Below are 22,229 nucleotides of genomic sequence, written 5' to 3' on the forward strand. Positions count from 1 at the left end.
GTGCACAATGGAAAATTGGTGAAGTCTGGAAAAGGTATTAATGTCAGCCGTAGGACAGTGGAAATACTTTTAATGTGAGGCAGAAGATTGCAGAAGTTCCAGTCCAGTGATTTTTGATACAGGGTACAAGAACCAGGCTATCATTCTAGTTCAGCAACTTGGGAGTGCTACACTGTCTGGGTACCATCTTTCAGATGAGACGTTAATCTAAGGCCAAGTCAGTCCCCAAGTGAGTACAAAATATCCTGAAGAAGGGCGGGGCGGTTCTACTCCATATCTATTTCTCAACCAACATCTGTAAAAGCAGAATATTTGGTCATTGCTTTATGGCTGCTTGTGGTATCTTGCTGCACTGAAATTGACTGCCACACTTCCCTATATTACAAGTGTTTACAGTTCAAAGGTACCTCAATTGTGTAAAATGCTTTGGGACATCCTTGAGTCATGAAAAATAATTTTAAAGGGAAAGCAAGGACTTTTTAATGACACTACTTTCCATAGCTAGTTCTATAAAAATGGATTTTAAAGAACAAGTATGGGTCAAAGCAGAGGTTGCAAATTGAACAGTTCTCCCATTGTTGTTTTTTGGTCTCAAATATGTTGTGGGAAGGGGAAGGTGCTGAGCAAAAGTTGGATGTTACCTTGCTAGTTCAGGAAAACATAAGTATTGCCAACTAATGGACGTTTTGCTTTTAGTCAAAGTTAATAACATCCTATCAGTAAACCATCGCATGTCATCTTTTCAGTAGGAAGTACATATCCTGTGTTTAATGTGTGAGGAGATGAAGAGAATGGGAATGTAAAATTTTAAAAGTCCTTGACCTTGACCTTGGCGGAAACTTAATAGTTTCATAGACACAATGTTGTCAATTTGCATATAATGCTATTCAACTAATAAATGTGATGACCAGTTAAGCAATTTTGGTAGTTGAGGGATGAATGTTGTCCCGGAAATCAAAACTTGTTGCTTTTCATTAGGAAAAAGATGCAGAGATCATTTTATATCCACATGAATAGATAGGCATAGCTTGCTATTTATCATGTGTCTGACAATTCTGCAGTGCAATATCAAAGTATATATTGTGTTAAGTTCTGACATTGTGCTTGAAACCATAGTTCTCTGTCTCTCAGGTGTAACTACTATTGCTGAACCGAATAACACCAGTAAGTGTCTTTTTTTTTTTTAAAAAAAAAAAAAAAAATGCTGTATCACAAGGGGTGGCACGGTGGCTCAGTGGTTAGCATTGCTGCCTGACAGTGCCAGGGACCCGGGTTTGATTCTACCTTCATACAACTGTCTATGTGGAGTTTGCACACTCTTCCTGTGTCTGTGTGGGTTTCCTTCGGGTGCTCCAGTTTCCTCCCACAGTCCAAAGATGTGCAGGTTAGGTGGATTGGCCATGCTAAATTGCCCATACTATCCAGGGGTTTGTAAATTAGGTGGATTCGACATGGAAAATGCAGTGTTACAGGGACAGGAAAAGGGATGGGTCTGGGTGGGATGCTCTTCGGAGGGGCGGTGTAGACTTGTTGGGCTGAATGGCCTGTTTCCACACTGTAGGGATTCTATGAAATCAATGACAAAAAGATTACTCAGAAAAATAGATTTTAGAGGGAGTCTTAGAGGAAAAACAGGCAGAGTGACGTTGGTCGGAAGGTAATTTTAGGGCTTGGGGAAGAAGTCATTTGTTCTGAAGAGCCCTGTTTGACTTGAAACATTATCACTGTCTCTGTTTCTGTCTCCACATTTGCTACTCGATCTGTTGAGTTTCTCCCAAAAATTTCTATTCTTATTTCTAGAGCTTAGGGCCTTGCTTGCTGATGGTAAAGTAGTTAAAATTGAAATGCTGAAGGGGTCAGTATTGGACAGCCTTTAGTTAACCAGGAAACAACGTAAGTCAGGACACACAGGTGTGGGGTGAAAATACAGAATCATAGAATATTCACAAGATCAAAGACGACCATTTGGCTTGTGTCTTTGCTTGCTCTTTGCAGGAGCAACTGGGCTAATCATGATGCCCAACCCTTTTTATTCCCCCTAGCCATGCAAATATTTTTCAGTGTTTATCCAATTATCTTTATAGAAGCCATGATTGACTTTGCCTCCGCCGCACAATCGGCCAACATATACTAGAACTTGATCACTTGCTGTTTTTAGAAATAAATTCTTCCACCATTCATTCTTTTGCCATTCACCTTTAAATTGCTGTTGATCCTTCTACCAATGTGAATGATTCCTGTATCTGCTTTGACAACATCACTCACAATTTTGAATGCCTCTAACTCATAAAATGGGCAACCGTAGTTTTTTCCAAACTATTCATGAACCTTATGTCATTGGTCCTGAGAACCATTAGGAAAAATTGACTGTGTGACCTTCATGTTCTTCCTTAAGTGTGCTGCCCAGAGTGAACATGAGGCCACTTTGTTACCTGGTTTTGAAAAATAAACTTGGTAGTTTTTATGCATGATTTGTCCTTATTAATTCCCATTTCTAAAAACTTTCACAATACTAAAGTTGTTGGGTTTATCCTTGCACCTTTTCTGAATAAAGATCTTTCTTTTGCAGTTCTTCAGTCCTTTAAGATCATCCCTGTCTGGAAGGGGAAGGATACAACGAATGCCTCCATCATTTGTAACCTAGCTTCCCTTAATATTATTGAATGCATCCCATGTAGTCTAGGTGCCTTATCTTTTAAGTGCAGTGAAGCCTTTCCAGTGCCAACTCTTTATCAATTGTTAGCCCATCTGGTAAGCCAGCTACCTTCTTTTTCATTATAGCTTCAGGATCTTTCTCAGTAAAAACAAATGCAAAGTACTCGTTTAATATTTCGGCCATTCCTTGTGTGGTAATTCAGCTACAGTATCTGCTATCAGTGTTGCCCTCCTGATGTTCTACCTGACCCTTACAGCTGACCAGCATCATCATTTTCATTAGTGTTTGGAATTCAATACAAATTGAAGAGTTTGAAGATCTTGGGATAATCCTGCATTATGTTAAGATGGATGGGACTGGACTTAAACTGGCATCGTTCTTACCCATATTGTCAAGACTGGAGATCCTGCCATAATGTCTTGCGTCACCCTCTCTCTACACAGTGTTAAGCTGCAGAATGGCCACCTCCTAAACCCGGGGTCAAGTTTCTCCAGTTGATAACTTGTCCTACATCGATGATTGTACAGACTACCAGATATGTCCTGGAGTTCCCGCTACAGCAGGAGGTGCCTTGCAATGTTTTATCCACAAGTGCTAAATAAACTTAGACATAAAACTGAAGATTTTTAAAAGGAAACCTAACATTTTACACTTAAAGCTTCACTTAGATGGCACAGTTTATCAGGATCCTGTGCTGTGGAGAGCTGAGAATGGGAGTTGGGCCAGGGATGGGTTAGAATGGTTGTCTAGAGCTAACAACGGCATGGATGAGAGCAGCAGCAGCTAAACTGAGGCAGTAGTGTTCTGATGGTGGAAGTAAGCATTGTTCATGATGTCCCAGGCATATGGTCAAAGTTCATTTTGATTAAATGTGACAAAAGATGCATATATTTGGCTCAGCCTTGGTTTTCACAGAGAGGGATGTTGGCAGCTAGGAATCTGTAACTTCTATTTTCATGTTTTTTTTTAAAAGACCCCTTTTCATTTCTCCATCCTGGACCCCTCTTCTGTCACTGTCTCCTTAAGTTTCTCCCCACCTGGCTATGTTGTCCTCCCAAATCTTTGCACCAATCATCAGTGCTCCATAACCTTCCTACTCACGTCTTCCCTTTTGTTGTTCATCTGCTGCCATTAGAATTCATCAGCCTCCATTTGTACATATCTGACTCTAGGTTCCACCTACCTCTCCAACCCTCGCATTGCATTTAAACCAACAGACAACTTGTCTGAATTTCTGGCTTGGAAATGACAATTTTCTCCATATAAATGTTGCACAGTTATTCCCATTATTTTTGACACTCAGCATACATACTGCTGTGCCACCAATTTCATTCCACTTCCTAGTCACTATCTCACTTGGACTATACCCTTTGTAGCCAACATCCTACTCAATCCTGGACCAATTTCACAACTCCATGTAGTTGGGGGGAAAGTGGTATATTGGTAACCCATTTATGTGAATTTAGACTACACAAATAAATGTCTCCAAGGTACTGGTTTTATAATTTGAAAAAATCAACATTAGATAATGTTGTAACTATACATATACACAGATGTAGTTTAAAGATATAAAAAGAATTGAAGATATGATGTATCCCATAGTTATTTGAGTAAATGTTGATAATGTGTAAAGGCTGGCCTCTGACTTCTGGCCAGAAATTCCATATACTGTCTCCTCAGTGCCACATCGCAGAAATCAGTCTCCTTCAGTGCAAGTCAACTCATTCAGCCCCTTTTACTGTCTATATTTGCTCTAAAAAAGTTGTTGAGAAACTCTACTTTTTCATGAGTATTTCAGTACATCAAAGGCAAAGGTTTTCTAAAAATGAAGTCCTGGAAATATTTGTTTAAAGCATGTCTTTTTATTTTGGTGTGACTTGCCAGAAAGTACTGAACATTGAGGCAGGATCACAAGTGAAGTCTTATGTTGTTCATTTCTCTGGCCTTCAGCTCATACTTCATTTTCTGTTTTAGGTATTGTGTTTATAGTTTTTAGCTATTCAGCCCGTCTAAAGACTCTATTGGTGTCTCCAGACTTTAACTTGCCTTTTAATAACAGTAACTGTTTTGAAGAGGTTGTATCAGGCACACCTCAGAATAGCGGTTCCCTCAAGTTTGGTAATTGTGAGGATTTCAAAATATTGGATATACCACTCGATGGTCCATGGAAAACACCATTTTGGCTGTGCAATTTTGTGTTTATATTTTTATTCTTTTATGCTTTGTTTGCAGTGACAGCACAGCATGCTATGCATACTAGTACACTATAATCTCTGTACATACCATTTATGATAATGTGATTTGAAGTCATAGTCACCAATTCTAAGACGAGCTTTATATTGCAGATTTATGAACATACAACGCTGGAAAGTGTGCAATGGGAAATCAAGCCCCACCACTCCGCAAGCTGTAATAAATGTTTTATTTAATCAGCAAAATAGTCAGTTTGTTTCTCCTTACAATTGTTACCTCGATCAAAGGAGACTTTCACCAGATTTCTTCAATGAAATCAAAAACAAACTGCTTATTTGAAACAAACGTATTCTTTAGACAAGTAGAAAACTAGTTATCAACTAAGCTACTTTGCAGCATAAACTATATTTCTCATGATTGTAACACAAAGCACACCGATACACAACTCTGCAGAGGTATTATGGGTTGGGAACAAAATTAGGGGGGGGGGACAAGAAAGACTTGTGGATCAAGAGAGTCCAAAGTAAAAAGGTAGAATCTGTTGACTTCTCTGTTCCTTTGGTCTTCTCGTTGAGAGTTTATAGCCTGCAGAGTGGTATAAGACCTTCACTTTAAGTTGAAGATTAGTTGGACTTTGGTCTTTAGATTGAATTCACAATTCAGCTCTTGAGATCAGAGATACTGATTTCAGGAAATGTGATTATCAGAAAAATATCTCACTAAGATATTTTTTCAGCTATTCTTACTCCCTCTGTCAGGAGAAGGAGATGTTTTCTTCAAACTGCTAACAGCTCTGAAGTTTGTGGCAAAATGGAAACCAGAAATCCAGAAGCTATTGCTAGGTAATGGCAGCACAGATACTAGGGTAACTCTTCAGGTTTGTTTGTCAAATCACTAAGGCCATAAAAGCAATCTCCTCCTTTAAAGCTTTGGGTGGTTTCCCCTTCCAAAATTATTTTAATCCACAGTTCTCCTGGACTTTCATATAACATGATAATATGACGTAACTTGATAAATATCTCAGCACCCCATTAATATCTAAAAAGTTCAATTTTTCCAATACTCAACCCATAGTACAAATGTGTTTCTAACAATTGAATTAAATTTCACCCAGCACTTTGGTAAGATCTGAATTGGTGTCCTTGCTAAGTTGCAAATTGTTTTGGATAATATAAGGAGGGTCTGACTTTGGGGTCAACCTTGAAAGAGTTTGGATACAAAACCCAACAAATACAGGGGAGTAGTACCTGTAGCTAGTTTATTGCAAACTCTGGTCTTGGATTGAAGATGAAATCAGTCTTTCATGTGTAGTTGGTTGCCACATATTTGATATCTTTCATTAGCTTTCTGGTTGCACTATTGGTCGACAGCAAAGAAAACCGTGTACCATATCTTCAATTTTGGTTTATACAGAGCACAGTTATCAGTTCTGTTTTTTTTCACTCTGGTGTATTTTCAAGCATCTGCTTTTGTAAAAACAAAAGTTGCAATGGTCCATGAATATAAGGCAAAAACTGTGCATTCTTTTTAAAGAGTGCATTGAAAACACTTGCTGGTTTGATAAAACTGTTTCAGAAAGGCATGGCTTTTAATTTTCAATTGTTTGTGGTGTAAATGAGAGAGAGTAAACTTTAATATCAGTACCTGCATTGGTGCTGTTTTACAGGATTTTTTCAAGTGTTGGGAAAGCACCAAGTTTTGTACATTGGTAGGATGCAAATGAATAAGGTGTGGTGTTTTGCTTCCCAAAAGCTTTATCAAATATAAGTCTGAATCAAGTCATGGTAGAGGATTCATACACAGAAGGGTGTGGCATGATATCTCAAATATTTACTATTTGTCATGAAACTGGGACTTCTTCGCTAAAAGGCAGGGCACAGCATTACTGACATTGTAATTGCATCAACAGATTTTCAGTTCAAAAGTGATGCTTTAAACGTGATGAAGTATTAAAAGAATTAACTGAGCACAGTGAGCATATTTTTGGAAAAGATAAAACTGTGACTATAAAAGCTGTTTAGTTGAGTAAACAATTCTGAATTGTAAAGAATTCTGGTGTTCCAATTGCCAGTTTCTACTGTGGAACGTTTTATGGGGGCATTTTGATTTCAGTTTGATGTATTGCATTGAAAGTAGTTTTTCCCCGAAGTGCGTCATCAGGACTCCTCCCCGACAACTATCACAGATGGCGGTCTTCAACTGGAGATTGAAGACTTGTGCTCCAGAAATTACTGGGTCTCTAGTCAAGCTGTTCTAGTACAGCAACAATACTGGCATCTACCTGACAACTTGGAAATTATGAAAGCATACCCTTGCATAAAGAGTAGGACAAATCCAACCTGGCCAAATACCACCTTGTCAGTCTACACTCTATCATCAGCAAAATATTGAAAATTGTTGACAGTGCTGTCAAGTGGCACTCGCAAAAGATAACCTGCAGTTTGATGCTCAGTTTGGGTTCCACCAGGGCCACTCAGCTCCTGATCTTATCACAACCTTGGTCCAAACATGCACAAAAGAGCTGAATTTTGTGGGTGAGGCAAGACTGACTGTCCTTGACATTAAAGCCACAGTTAATTGAGATTGTTATCAAGGAGCCCTAGAAAAATTGTAACTGGCATGAGGTAAGGGTGTCCACTGATTTTTGGAGTCTTAACTAACATAAAAAAGATGGTTGTGGTTATTGAAGCTCAGCATTTCAACTGCAGGAGTTCCTCAGGGTATCTAGGAAATTTCGCTTTATACCTCTTCTGATTGAATAACTACCTTTTTTACATTTTCAAGGGGGGTTTGATTTGTGAACATTACTTTGCAAACCATGGAGCAACATTATGTCCCATCTGGTCTATCCTAGTTGACTTTTGAGTTGGCTATGCTTGGACTTTGACGAAAGAGGTCAAGAATATGGACTTCAGAATGAAGACCAAAGCTGGGGAGTAAGCCTTGTTCAGCCATCAGGGAAAGGATTGTTATCGACCTAGTCAGTTCTGCCATCTAAAAATGTAACCAGGCATAATTTTCAAGTGAAAGGCAAGAGGTTTAGAAGTGATTTCAGGAAAATCTTTTTCACTAGAGGTGGGGGTGTAGGTCTGGGTCTGGAATGTACTGCCTAGGAACGTCGTTCGTAGATCATAGAATCCTTACAGTGCGGGAACAGGCCCTTTGGCCCAACAGTCCACACCGATCCTTGGAGCATCCACCTAATCTACATATCCCTGAACACTATGGGCAATTTAGAATGGCCAGTCCACCTAAAACTGCACATCTTTGGACTGGGGAGGAAACTGGAGCACCTGGAGGAAACCCATGCAGGCATGGGGAGAATGTGCAAACTCCACATAGTCGCCCGAGGGTGGAATCAAACCCAGGTCCCTGGTGCTGTGAGGCAGCAGTGCTCTGCACCGTGCCACCCCAGTTGAAGGGTAGTTGAGAAAGCTCAACCCTTCAAATGCTCATCAAATTTAATTTTTAAATTGTCATAGCATTCTAGGCTGTGGGCCTAGTGCAGGAAAGTAGAACTAGTGTAGGTACAGACATTTGGGCTGAAGGGCCTCTTCTGTACTGTGAATGCTGCTCCCTAGTTGATCAACTGTCCTTAAAACCACTGTGTGCTAGAAACACGTGATGTTTTGAGATTCTAGGTATCTACTACTATAGCATTAATTTAGCAGGGAATCCTGACAACATTGAAAGGGGATGAAAATCAATTGAGGTAGGCAAATTCTCCTTCAATTCCTCCCACTCCCTACAGACAAAGGGGGTGGCCATGGGTACCCGCATGGGCCCAAGCTATGCCTGCCTCTTTGTAGGATACGTGGAACAATCCCTCTTCCGTAGCTACACTGGCCCTATCCCCCACCTCTCCCTCCGTTACATCGATGAACGTATCGGCGGCGCCGCCTCATGCTCCCACAGTTCATCCACTTCTCCAACACCTTCCACCCCAACCTTAAGTTCACCTGGACCATCTCTAATACCTCTCTCTCCTTCCTGGAGCTCTCTATTTCCTTCTCTGGCAACCACCTGGAAACCGATATCCATTTCAAGCCTACCAACTTCCACAGCTACCTAGAGTACACCTCCTCTCTCTCCCCTTCCTGCAAAAAGGCCATCCCCTATTCCCAACTCCTCCAGCTCCGCCGCATCTGCTCCCGAGATGAGGCCTTCCACTCCCGGACGTCCCAGATGTCCTCATTTTTCAAGGACCGCAACTTCCCCTCCACAGTGGTCGAAAAATGCCCTCGACTGTGTCTCTCTCATTTCCCACAACTTGTCCCTCACACGCCCTCCCCGCAATAACAACCAAAACAGAATCCGCCTCGTCCTCGCGTACCACCCCACCAACCTCCGGATCCAACGCGTCATCCTCTGATGCTTCTGCCATCTGCAATCCGACCCCACTACCAAAGACACTTTTCCCTCCCCACCCTTATCTGCTTTCCGGAGGGACCACTCTCTCTGTGACTCCCTTGTCCGCTCCACACTCCCCACCACACCCTGCACTTCTTTCCCTGCAACTGCAGGAAGTGCTACACCTCCCCCCTCACCCCCCATCCCAGGCCTGAAGAAGGCCTTCCACATCAAGCAGATGTTCACCTGCACATCTGCTAATGTGGTATACTGTATCCGCTGTTCCCATTGTGGCCTCCTCTACATCGGGGAAACCAAGCGGAGGCTTGAGGACCGCTTTGTGGAACACCTACGCTTGGTTCACAACAAACAACTGCACCTCCCAGTCACGAACCATTTCAACTCCCCCTCCCACCCCTTGGATGACATGTCCATCGTGGGCCTCCTGCAGTGCCACAACGATGCCACCCGAAGGTTGTAGGAACAGCATCTCATTTTGCTTGGGAACCCTGCAGCCCAATGGTATCAATGTGGACTTCACAAGCTTCAAAATCTCCCCTCCCCCGACTGCATCCCAAAACCAGCCCAGCTCGTACCCGCCTTCCTAACCTGTCCTCCCACCCCCACCTCCTACCCACTAGCCTCATCCCGCCTCCTTGACCTGTCCGTCCTCCCTGGACCGACCTATCCCCTCTCTAACTCCCCACCTACACTCACCTTTTACTGGCTCCAACCCTGCCTCTTTGACCTGTCTGTTTCCTCTCCACCTATCTTCTCCTTTTTATCCATCTTCTATCCACCTCCCCCTTTCTCCCTATTTCAGAATCCCCTTCCCCTCCCCCATTTCTGAACAAGGGTCTAGACCTGAAACGTCAGCTCTCCTGCTCCTCTGCTACTTGGCCTTCTGTGTTCATCCAGCTCTACGCCTTGTTATCTGAAAATCAATTGACTTATTTTTTTCTCCACAGGTGCTACCAGATCTGCTCAATTTTTCTAGCATTTTCTGCTTTTGTTTCAGATTTCAAGCATCTGTAGTGTTTTGCTTTTGGTAATGTTGTCAGCATTAGTGCAGTGGGTAATTTCATTTTTTTTTTGAGTTTTGGATTTGAATCCAAATTCTGACCATCTACTTTAAGCTGAAACTCTAGTACAGCCTTTGAGTTTGGATTGGTTTAAAATTTTATTTGGTTCCTCAGGTGGATGTAAAAGAGGAGTGGTCACAATTTTCATGAAGACATCCCCAGCGGTCTGAACAACACTTATCTCTCAGCTGCCTTCACTAAAGTAGATTGCTGTTTGTGTGACATTGCTGTCTGCAAATTGTCTCCTGCATTTCATATAATGTATGAATAATTACATTTTAAAAGTACTTTGGGGGATCCTAAGGCTCAGAATGCAGATAAAAATGAAGGTTCGCTTCCTCTTGTTGACCTCCTATTGGTGTGCAAAGCTTTAGCCACCATTAAAAACAAATATAAGCTGAGAAGGGATGAACAGAAGCATTATGCATAAATCATGCATCGATCCCTATGACCAATGCAGCATAACCCTTAAGTGGTATGACTGGCTTTTCTGTGAGATTCATTTACAGATCGGAGTATTGAAGAGACCTAACAGAAACTGTACTCATGGGACAGCTGCAGTATCTGAAGTATTCGGTTTGTTTTCGTCAAAGCAGCACTGAACAACGTAAACTCTACAATGAATGTTGCTTGAGAAGCTATTCCTGAAAGAAACCATTAATGTGGGATATATTGCATTTTATCAGTTGTTTATGTTGGTTCTGATGACAGTATCTATTCCGGATTTATGTCACCTCTTGCTGTTGTACTAACTCTAATGAAACCAGCTCCAGAAGCCAGGTTGTTAGGATGTAAATGACTGCTTCCTTGTAAATTATTAAAGGAATAGTGCTGTTTAATTTATTCCTTACTTCAGATGGGAATCTGCTTTTTATTAGAGAGAAGATAAACTGAAGTAGTAATGACAAATTTATTTAGAATGTGAATGCATAGCTTTCTGGTCTAACAATTGATATGATACTAATTTTTAATCTGTTAATTGTTTAGTGAAGGAAAATTCATTTCAAAGCATGTTCCTTGAAACAGTTATGTCATGCTTTATGTTCAGAAGTCTCTGCTGTCTTCCCTGTCCGCCTTTGCCTCTCTCTGCAGGAGGCCTTCATGCAAGGAATTTGTTTTCCCTCAGCCATGTATTCTATTCATGTATCTTCTCAATGTGTGGGCTTCCTCTTTCTTGAACATGAAATGAATGGTTGCTTTGCATAGTGTCTATATAGTTCAGGCTCCCTGTATAACAGACTAAATTGAGTGTACTTGAGTTAAGTGGCTTGCTTGTTTCTGCCATGCTACTTAAGCAGCTTGCAAAACCAATGTGTGATCTAAAGTGAGACACTGCCTTTGAGACAGGAGTGTAACATCGATTAGAGAATTGGTGTGTGATACATTTAACTTTGCATGCGTTGTTGATCTAGAAAATGGGGATTCAAGTATTCAATAATCACTTTTTTAAGATTTTAAATATCTTCTGTTAAAATCATGTTTTTTTTTTAGTGTTAACTATTACTGTATTACTATTGAGCTAACTTCTCAATATCTTAAACTGACAGGGGAAAAAAGGTGTTTTTATTTAACAAAGATCAGTTGAAGTTAATTCTGTAAATTGAGGCAGTTATTTTTCAAAGGACTTGGCCATCATTGTTTATATCTTGAATTTGAGTGTATCAAAGATCACCCCTCAATCTTCATCTTAAGTTGAGAAATGGAGATTCATCCAATATATGATGAAACACCAAAGCCCTTTACCTTATGACCTAACTAAAATGGATAGAAACTCTTGTGTGTTTAAGAAGGGTGTTCCTTTTTGTTGCAAACTGATTTGGAAGTGTCTGTTCAGAAGAAAAGTGTTACACCATTTGCATTTCTTCAATTTCCTGATTTTTGTCTAATAAGATGTAACTTTACTTTCTCCTCTAACTTCAGCCTTTTGAGTTGGATCATTTTTGATCTTGGCATCGTCCCGTATCATTTTTTTTCCTCCTTTTCCTTAATCCCCACCACCACCAAACTTTGAGGTTTGAGTTTTACTGGGGCAGTGTTCATGGAGAGTCGACATTTTCCTGGAGCCATACCCCAATGGGTGTATGTGTGAACCTTAATAGGGAGTATTGATAAGTTGGTCAAGCAGGGCTAGGGCTGGGAGAGGGCTAGAGAGTGAATCAACACCAAGACTAGTCCCACTTTGTAATAGTGATGCTGATCACTGCTTAAGAGTGGTTTGATACTTTAGCCCAGGGAATTGAAACCAGTTCCGGTGTCATTCTCATTGCCACTGTTGACAGACTAGATTTTTGTTTTGAAGTTGTAAAATTGGAATGTGAATTCTTTATTTCCTCTGCCAACATGAATCGTCTGTCCAGCTACATGGGCCCTAAATTCCAAGCTTTTCCTTTTGAGGTTTTAAAGAACGTCTATCTCTTTGATCAAGCTAATAGCACTTCCTATGATACAGTCTTAAATGTTGTGTGATAACACTCGAAGGCCCTTGGGATGTTTTAAAAGCTGCTCTGTTTGTTATAACTTGTAATTGAAATTTAAATTGGAAATCATCGTAGTTCCTATGACATCGTATTCATTGGTAAACCCCTTAGATAAGGAGTACTTATGTCAGAAGTGAAATACACTTTAAGAAAAGTTTCTTAAAAAAATCTGCTAGCAAAATCACTCAAAACATCAGAAGCAAGCCTCTGTGTTTTACATACATAAGTACATTAACACTTTTGATTGAAGTAATGAATACAATGAAGCTGAATTTAACAGATCATCCGTGTGCAGGGAAGACAGATGAACTTGTAAATTAAGTTGTGCCATAGGTGTTGTCCATAGCTAGCCTGCCCACCTCTGCCATGAATTTATAATTAGTGAAGGGGGGGGTGTCTTTTGAGCTGCCTGTCCACCGTCCAATAGAGGCCCTTACATTGGCAACTGTTACCTGATTATGGGCCTCATCCCATGGCCGCCATGAATTAGTTTGGCAGCAGAGGCTTATGCTCAGGTTAACCCAGTAGGCTGCTGGTTTGTGAAGGAAGGTGGTATGTTGGTGTTTCCTTCTTGATATCGACCCAAAACAATGGCCTCCCATTCCGTACTTTGTGCTTTGCCACATCTACCCCACTTCCTTGCTCTGTCCGACATGACTCTTGGACAGATTTACCTGGGTTTGGGTGCATCCATTTTCCTCTTTTTCCCAAACCCCCTAAAATTGCTGGATTGACCATTGATCCTGGTGTGATGGAGAACTGCTAGTTGCTATTTTGCTGGCTGTTCAATGAGTAGCGATCTCCTGTTGGATGGACTAATTAAAGGGCCACCAGCCAAAAAAAATTAAACTGGGGCAAGACAGCCAATTGGAAATGGGTTCATTTTCTACTTATGCTAAGCTGTGGGGAGCCTGCCTCTGTGTATAATTCAGCTGGCAGAGTCACTTCTGGAATGAAAGGTTCTGGATTTTGAACCATTCCCTATGCTTTAAATCAGGATGCTGATTAACAGAAACCAATAGTAAACCAGAGAATCAGTACCTTTTTTTTTATATAGATTTGATGAAATGTTTTGATAATTGTTCAGAGGATTGCTGCTGCTTTTGGCTTCCTGGCTTCTTTTTGAAGACAGTAAAATAGTAATTTATAAAACCTGTACTCATTGACCACTAGCACAAAACAGTATGAAGCAGGAAGTATTTTTGGATCAACCCAGCACAATCCATTAGCATGTGAATGATCTTGGTACTATGTGGTATGCCACTAACCTTTAAACTTGTATGTTAGCTTGCAATTGAACATTAAAACCTGTAATTATCTTTAGAATATTTGATTTGTCATGGGCTCATTAACTTCTCCTTTTGTCCTTGAAATATGAGTGTCACTGGTATTTATTACCCATCCCTAATATCCCTGGAGCAGATTATATAAACTCTTTCACAAGTATCAATTTGTGAATATCTAATCTCAGGATTTAGTTTTGCTCACTTTTGAGTAGGGATTCATTTGTTTTGAATTTAATGAAATGGTACTGTGCACATAAAAATTTGCTTTCTACAGCATGATTTAAATCTCTTGAGGCTTTAATGGAGTGTGTATAAAAGATTAGTAAATGTTCAATGACAGGCAAGATTTGTTTTAAAGTTGCATAATATAAATGTGGATTCTCTGCAAACATGAATTGTTTCCAGCTACATACGCCCTAAATTCCATGCTGCTCCTCTTGATCAAACCCATATACCACTTTTTATGATACAGTCTTAAATGTTAACTGATAATGCTCTTGAAGCTCTTTTGGGGTGTTTTAAAAGCTGCTCTGTAAATGTTTCAACGACCAGTCAGTGATTGTGTTTCAGGAAAATTCATTCACTCTTGAATCATGCTGGGCACTGCTTGTATTGAGTATGCAGAATTCTCTAAAATCCTTACTGCTGCAAAGGCATCCTGTAGTTTGTGTAAACATGTGTCAGATCTTTTTTATACACAAATATGGATAAAAAATATTGTAAAACTCATCTCGATCTTAAACCATGTTAACCTTTGTTTGAGGAAGTGCTATATTGTCAGAGTATTAAATCTACTTTTTTTTGTATGTACCGCCTTGTTCTAGAAGGATCTGCAATAAACCACTTCATGCAAATTATTTAGGATTTTGCCTGGTGAGTTATCTTGTGCAAGGTTTTTGTTTCCTAGGTTTTATTCCATCTGTATCTGGGCATTAAAGTAATGACTCTGGTCTTGGACTGTTCTTCAGTTTTCAGGAGTTAAAGACAAATTTCCAGTACAGCATGACACTGAAAAATCAAATGAGCAAAACTGAAAACAAAATATTTTAACATTTCTATTTATTAGTTATTCAAATAATTGGACATGTAGGAAGTTCCATACAAGTAGTGGAAATGGTTGACAATCCAATTGGACAATGAAAACCCTGGTTCAGTTTCCAATTTGCTCAGAAGGTAGTCTTCCATATGTATGTGTACACCCTCTGACTGCAGGTAGGAGCTCATGTTATGGCATCCAAGAATATGTCCAGCCACAGGTTGTTAGTGTTACCCTGAAGCTGAGACAAGCGACTCTGATTTTATGCCTGTTGGCTATTTTGTCCTGTGTTTGAGATTTTGGAAGGTTTGGAAAGTTGGGTCGGGTGGCAGCGGTTAATTCTGACCCAATCCTCAGCCAAATTAGCCACTTTTAGGGGGAGCATTCCATTTTGAAAAAGGGATGAGAATTCGGGCTGATTTCACGGCCACTCTTGCCAAAATCAGCTAACTGAATATAGGCTTTTTAAGGCTGATTCATTTGAGCTTGGCCATTGTGGCTCATGAATTTAGAATTCTAATTTCCTGTCTGTCATGTTATCCAATGTGTCCTGATATCTCCAGCTTTTAAGATTTGCAACTTCAATCGGATAATTTGTCGGACAGTTTTGTGCCTATCGCTATTTTATTGCCTCTTTACCTTGAAGTTTAACCCTAGAAAATAACAACTGTGTGGGATAGGTAATGACTAGGTATACTGTTGAAAAGTAGTATTGCATTCTTTTTAGCATCCATAGCGATTGTGTAAAGAATATCAAGGCCAGGTCTGAGATCCAGCCATGCTTCTGACATTGCATCATTCTGCAATCCGTTCAAACAGGCAGCTGAATGCTGCAGTGCGCTCGGATTCTTTATTAGGCCAGCATGTGCATTTTTCTAGTCTCCAGTTGTTATTTTCGTTAACTTACTTCAGTGGTGAAACGCAAAAGTTGGATTACTATAGGGAAATGCTGGACAGTAGCTGTGACCTGATGGCGCTATGAGCTGTGAATGGCCATGTGTACCCATGCTTTAGTGTGGTAAGCTTTGATTTATTTTTCCTCAAATCTTATGCAGCTAGCTCTCCTTTTTGAGTTATTGTTCCATGGGTGCTAGGCTTCTTCTGGTACCTCACCTGATTGTTAGCTGTATATAAATTTGAACATTTTCGAGCTAGGAAACAATGGATAGGGGCACGACTATCTTATCTAATCTTTACCTGTAGGATGTGTCCATACGTAAAGCCAATAGGAATAGGCCATTTGGCCCTTTTAAGCCTGCTCTGCCATTCAATAGTATCATGTCTGATCTAACATTCCTCACGTCCATTTTCATGTCCTTTTCCTGTAACCTTTGATTCTCCTACTGATCAAGAATCTATTTCAGTTTTAAATATACACAAGAACTCTGCCCTCACAGCAGTCTGTGGCAAGGAGTCTCCAAGAGGACGTTTTAGTGGCTTTGTGATGTAGTAATCCTGAATGATATTGTTGTTTCAGCTCCTTAGGACCCATGTGCCAGTAGAACTAATTGGGCAAACTGAGCTTTGAGCTGCCATCATCCTGGGTATGTGACTCAGCCACTCACATCATGAATTACTAAGCCAGTCAGTGATTAGCTTTTTTTTTCCTGTAAACTTCTGAGCCAGCCATGTGACACTGAATTATATATGCTCTAAATGGTTAAACAACTTGAAAAATATTTTTAAATGGGAAAGATCAGGAGGGAAGATGATGAAAAATGTTCTTTGGCAGTTTGATATGATCTGAAATACATAACCTGAAAGGCTGGTAGAAGTAGATTCAGTAGTAAGTTTTGAAAGCATAGGAGCTTGAAAAGTGAAGATTTTAAGGACTGCGTAAAATTAATTGAAGAGTTGAAATAATTGAATAGTCCTTTTCTTAAGACTGAGACTGTCAGAAAGTGGTAAATGGTCTCCTGTGCTCTGGCTCAACAGGCACATGTACTTTCCTTACATACTGATTTGAAAGAATTGCAGAGGCAATGGGCTGTTTCCAAGAGTTAAAGCATTAATGGCTGAAGTTTTTTAATAGCTTGTTTTAGGCTAAGTTTACTGACATCCAATTAACAGGCACTTTGTCTGTCACGCTAATTGACAGTTATGTTTGAGGTTGAGCAGTGGACTTTGGTTATGGGTGATCAGCTTCAATAATTTCTCATGATCATTACTGATGACTAACCGCTGTATTTGTAAAGTGTGAGCTTCAGGCAGAATCTTGAAGAGGGATGAATGGAATTTTAATTATTCTGGTACAAGTATCATTGAAAATGTCAGTGAGATGTGTACATTTGTATGTTAATTTCTGGTGCTTGGTCCTGGTTGGCTTGTTTTGCAATTTGTGTGGTGAAGGTGGAGTAGCTACAGACACACCTGCTGACTTTCAAATCTTTTTCCATTTGCAAGGAAAAAATGTATCATGCTGAAAGTGAGGTTTGCACAGATGGCTTTACTTTTTGATTTATTATTGTCACATGCACTGAGATGCAGTGAAAAATTGTGTTGTTGTGTGTGCTATGCAAGCAGATTGTACGTACAAAGTGCATCAGGGTAGCAGAACTGAGGTGTCGACTACAGTTTTACAGCCAAAAGAAGGTACAGGGAGAAAAATCAGCACTAACACTTGAGAGGTCCATTCAAAAGTCTGATAACGCAGGGAAGAAGCTGTTCTTGAATCTATTTGTACGTGTATTCAAACGTTTATATCTTCTGCCTAACGAACGAAGCTGGAAGAGAGTATAACTGTGGTCACTTTCCTTCGGCAGTGGGAAGTATAGACGGAATCAATGGACGGGAAGCTGATTTGTGTAACGTACTGGGCTGTGTTCATCAGTCATAGAATAAAATCCCTACAGTGTGGAAACAGGCCATTCAGTTCAGGGAGTCCACACTGACCTTCCGAGTGTCCCACGCAGACCCAACTCACCCCCACCCTATTCCTGTAACTCTGCATTTTCCATGGCTAATCCACCTAGCCTGCAAATCCCTGGATGTGATGGGCAATTTAGCATTGCCAGTCCATCTGACCTGTATATCTTTGGATTGTGGGAGGAAACCCACACAGACACGGGGAGAATGTGCAAACTGCAAACAAACAGTGGCCTGAGAGTGGAATCGAACCTGGGTCCCTGGTGCTGTGAGGCAGCAATGACAACTACTGTGCCACCCCAAGTCTCTGTAGTTTCTTGCACTCCTGGGCAGGGCTGTTGCCATATTACACTGCATCCAGATAGGATGCTTTCTATGGTGCATCCATGAAAATTGTTAAGAATCTTTGTGGACATGCTGAATTTCTTTAGCCTCCTGAGGATGTACAGGCATTGTTGTATTTTCTTGACCGTCGCTTCAGTGTGGATGAACCAGGTCAGCTTGTTGGTGATCATCACTCCTAGCAACTTGACACTCTCAAACATCTCCAACTTAGCACCATTGATGCAGACAAAGGCATGTCCTCCAATCTGTTTTCTGATGTTGATGTCCAACTTTTTCATTTTGCTGATGTTAATGGAAAGATTGTTGCCTTCACCATGCTGATAAGCACTCAATCTCTTTCTTGTACTCTTGTCACATTGTATGAGATCTGATCTACAACTGTGATGTCATCAGCAAATTTTCTAAATTGAGTTAGAGCTGAATTTGGCCATACAGTCATAAGAGTATAAGGAGTACAGTAGGGGGCTGAATGTGCAGCCTTGCAGGACACCTAGTGCTGAGAGTTATTGTGGAGGAGGTGTTGTCACCTATTCTTACTGATTCGTGGCCAATGGTTCAGGAAGTCGAGGATCCAGTTACAAAGGAGGGAAGTTGAGATCTGAATTTGGAGATGAATTTGTTTGGAATTATGATGTTGAAGGCAGAGTTATGGTCAATAAATAGGAGCTTGATGTAGGTATCCTTGTTATCCAGATGTTCCAGGGATGAGTGGAGAGCCAGGGAAATGGTGTCTGCTCTGTCCACATTGTGCTGGTAGGCGAATTGCAAAAGATCCATGAACAGCCTTCAAATGTTGGTGTGAATGTGGCTACAGAGATCTTCTGCTTTCTAAGGCCCTTCTAGTTTTGTATTGCATAAGACCTGTGTCAGTGTCAGTATCTCTTATAGCCAGCTCTAAATCTGTAAGATGATGGGAGGCATAGATAGAGTGGATAGCCAGAGATGACTTCCCAGGGCGGAAATGACTATTATGAGGAGGCATAATGTTAGGGCGATTGGAGGAAGGTATAGGGGAGATGTCAGAGGTAGGTTATTTACACAGTGGTGGGTGCGTAGAATGCACTGCCGGCAGTATTGGTAGAGTCAGATACATTAGGGACGTGCAAGCGACTCTTGGATAGTTACATGGATGATAGTAAAATGTAAAGTATGCAAGCTAGTTTGATCTTAGAATAGGATAATAGGTCAGCACAATATCATGGGCCAAAGGGCCTGTACTGTTCTATGTTCTAAAATCGCTAGAATATACTTAGATTGCTGTCTGTAAGGATCTTTGGGGAACTCAAACAATGTAACACTCCCTCTAAAATGGATTGAAGTTTATTTCCTCCTATTTCTCATCTATGCGCTGCTTCTTGGAAATACAGAAAAATGTCTCCAAGGTAGATTGGCCGTGCTAAATTGCCCATAGTGTTCAGGGACGTGTAGATTAGGTGGGTTAAAGGGGGATGGGTCTGGATGAGATGCTCTGAGGGTTGGTCTGGACTTGTTGGGCCAAAGGGCTTGTTTCCACACTGTAGGGATTCTATGATGAAAACGTAGAAAATAGGAATAGGCAATTCGGTGCTTCAATCCTGCTCTGCCATTCAATATGGTCATTGTTGTAAATTCAAATCAGTACTCTGTTCCTGCTTTGAACCCTGTAGCCCCAAGAACTACATTGAACTACTTGAAAACTTCATCCAAAAGCAGTGTTAGTTTTCTCATGTACGCTGCTGATTCCCTCCTCTACCTCACTATCACCTTTCCCAACTCCAACAACCAGGAGTGAATGACCTGAAATTTTCTTCAATTTATCTATTCTAAAGACTGAAACTATTGTTTTCTGTCCCCACTTTAAACTTCAGTCCGCAGTTTTCGACTATGCCTCTCTCTGGAAACAGTTTGCAATTTAAGCCAGTTTGTTCAAAATGTTGATGATGCATTTGATCGAGATGAGCTTCCTATCTCAATTTTTCCTTTTTATTTCCGCTCCCATAACATCACACCTTTTTCACCCATGTCAGGTTATCTGCTATTAAAACCCTCACCCAGGTCTTTGTTGCCTTGCATTCTACCCACAACAAACTTAAGGCCATCAAAGCTCTGAAGCATTACAACAAACCTCATTCCTGTAGCACCCATGTGCTCATTATTTCACATTAGCTCCTAGTCAAATAATGTTCTTGACTTTAAAATGCTCATCTTTGCTTTCAGAACCTTGATGGTCTTGCTCTTCCTAACCTTTCTCCTTGATCCCTACAACCCTTGGATATCTGTGTGGCTCTAATGCTACCTTCTTGTGTATCACCAGATATAATTGCTCCACTTTGGTATCAGTGCCTTCGGGCTGACTAGGCCCCTTCCTATATCTGTTTGCCTCTCTCTTTCTTTAAAGTCCCTTAAAGTGTTCCTCTGACCAAGAGGAACATTTTTTGTCATTTGAATGTCTGCCACTTCATGTGGCTTGTTGCCTACCTTAATTTATGTTCCTATGAAGGATTTTGTGATGTTTCAATGTTAACAGTGCTGTATAAATGGAAGTTGTTGTTAATAATAGTAAACTTAAAACATGATTGATCCAGGAGTATGATGCCACGCGTTTAACCACATTTGGCCAATCAACCATGATTTAAGGTGCAATATCACTTAACCCAATCCCCACCAAAGCCAATTAAATAGTTATGAGTCAGAACTGGCTAAAGTTGACTGAGTAAATACACTAAAGGCATGGTGGCAAATGAATGCTAAATATTGTGCATCATTTTAAATATTCAAAATTGCATTGCATTGAAGAACAAAAACCACAGCGAGTAAGATTCATGTGATTTACAAACGATCGCTTTAGATTAAAAGAAGAGGCTTGTAATGTTGCAAAGTATTATAATAAATCTGAGGATTGGAACTATTTTAGAGACCTGCAAAGGACACCAAAAAGTTGATGATATAAGAAAACTGAATAAAATAGCAACTTAACTGAGAAAATTGAAATAGGGTTTTTTCATGCATTTATTGTGGACAGCGATGGAAGTAAAATTAACCCTCAAAGTCAGTCAAGAGCAGTCATTGGGAAAATGGCAGAGTCTTCAAACAAATATTTTGTCTGTCTTCACTGTAGATAACACAAGTTGCACATCAGAAATGGGGTGCAACCTGATTTCTGATAAGAGTAAGGAATTAAAGGTAATTAATTTGATCAGTGAAAAGCTATTGTAGGGACTTCAGGGACTAAAATCTGTCAAATCTCCAGGACCTGAAAAAAGATATCTAGCTGCAGAGAGAATGCATGCGTTATTTATGAATTTCCAAAATTCTCTATATTGGCAACAGCTTCCAGAAGTAGAATGTTAACGACTCTAACAACACTTCTTCAAGAAAGATGAGAGCAGAAAAAAGGGTAACTACAAGCCATTAAACTGTGGATCTGGTATGTAGATGACACGTTTGTCATTATTAAATGCAACAAATTAGAGACCCACCACCACCGCAACAGCGTGTTCACAAGGGAAGAAGAAACCAACAATCACCTTCTGTTTCTGGATGTTAAGGTAGAACGACTGACAAACTGGGAGTTCCAAACCTCAGTATACAGAAAAGCAACCCATACTGATCAAATCCTCAACTTCCACAGCAACCACCCCAACGTCCAAAAACAAAGCTGCATTAGGACACGATTGAAAAGGGCCAGGACACGTTGCAACACTCCAGAATTACTCCGGGAAGAAGAATAACACTTGTACAAGATCGTCTCCTTTAAACTGATATCCCTGCAACTTTATCCACACATGCCTACATAACAGACGACAACAGGAGGACACAGTATGCCCTAACACACTGACCACACTGCCCTACGTCAAGAACATACCGGAACTGACAACAAGACTCCGAAGACCATTTGGAATCATGGTAGCTCATAGCCACTCTAGGACAAACACTTACAAGGATTAAAGACCTTATTCC

General features: G+C 40.5%; 1 protein-coding gene across 1 annotated transcript in view; it reads left to right on the top strand.

Annotated features, from left to right (window-relative positions):
• myo6a (myosin VIa) overlaps positions 1 to 22,229 on the top strand; it is a 224,349-nt gene that overhangs the window by 11,948 nt on the left and 190,172 nt on the right. The window lies entirely within an intron of this gene.

The sequence above is a fragment of the Rhincodon typus genome, chromosome 9, assembly GCF_021869965.1.
Source record: "Rhincodon typus isolate 14 chromosome 9, sRhiTyp1.1, whole genome shotgun sequence".
NCBI lineage: Eukaryota > Metazoa > Chordata > Chondrichthyes > Orectolobiformes > Rhincodontidae > Rhincodon > Rhincodon typus.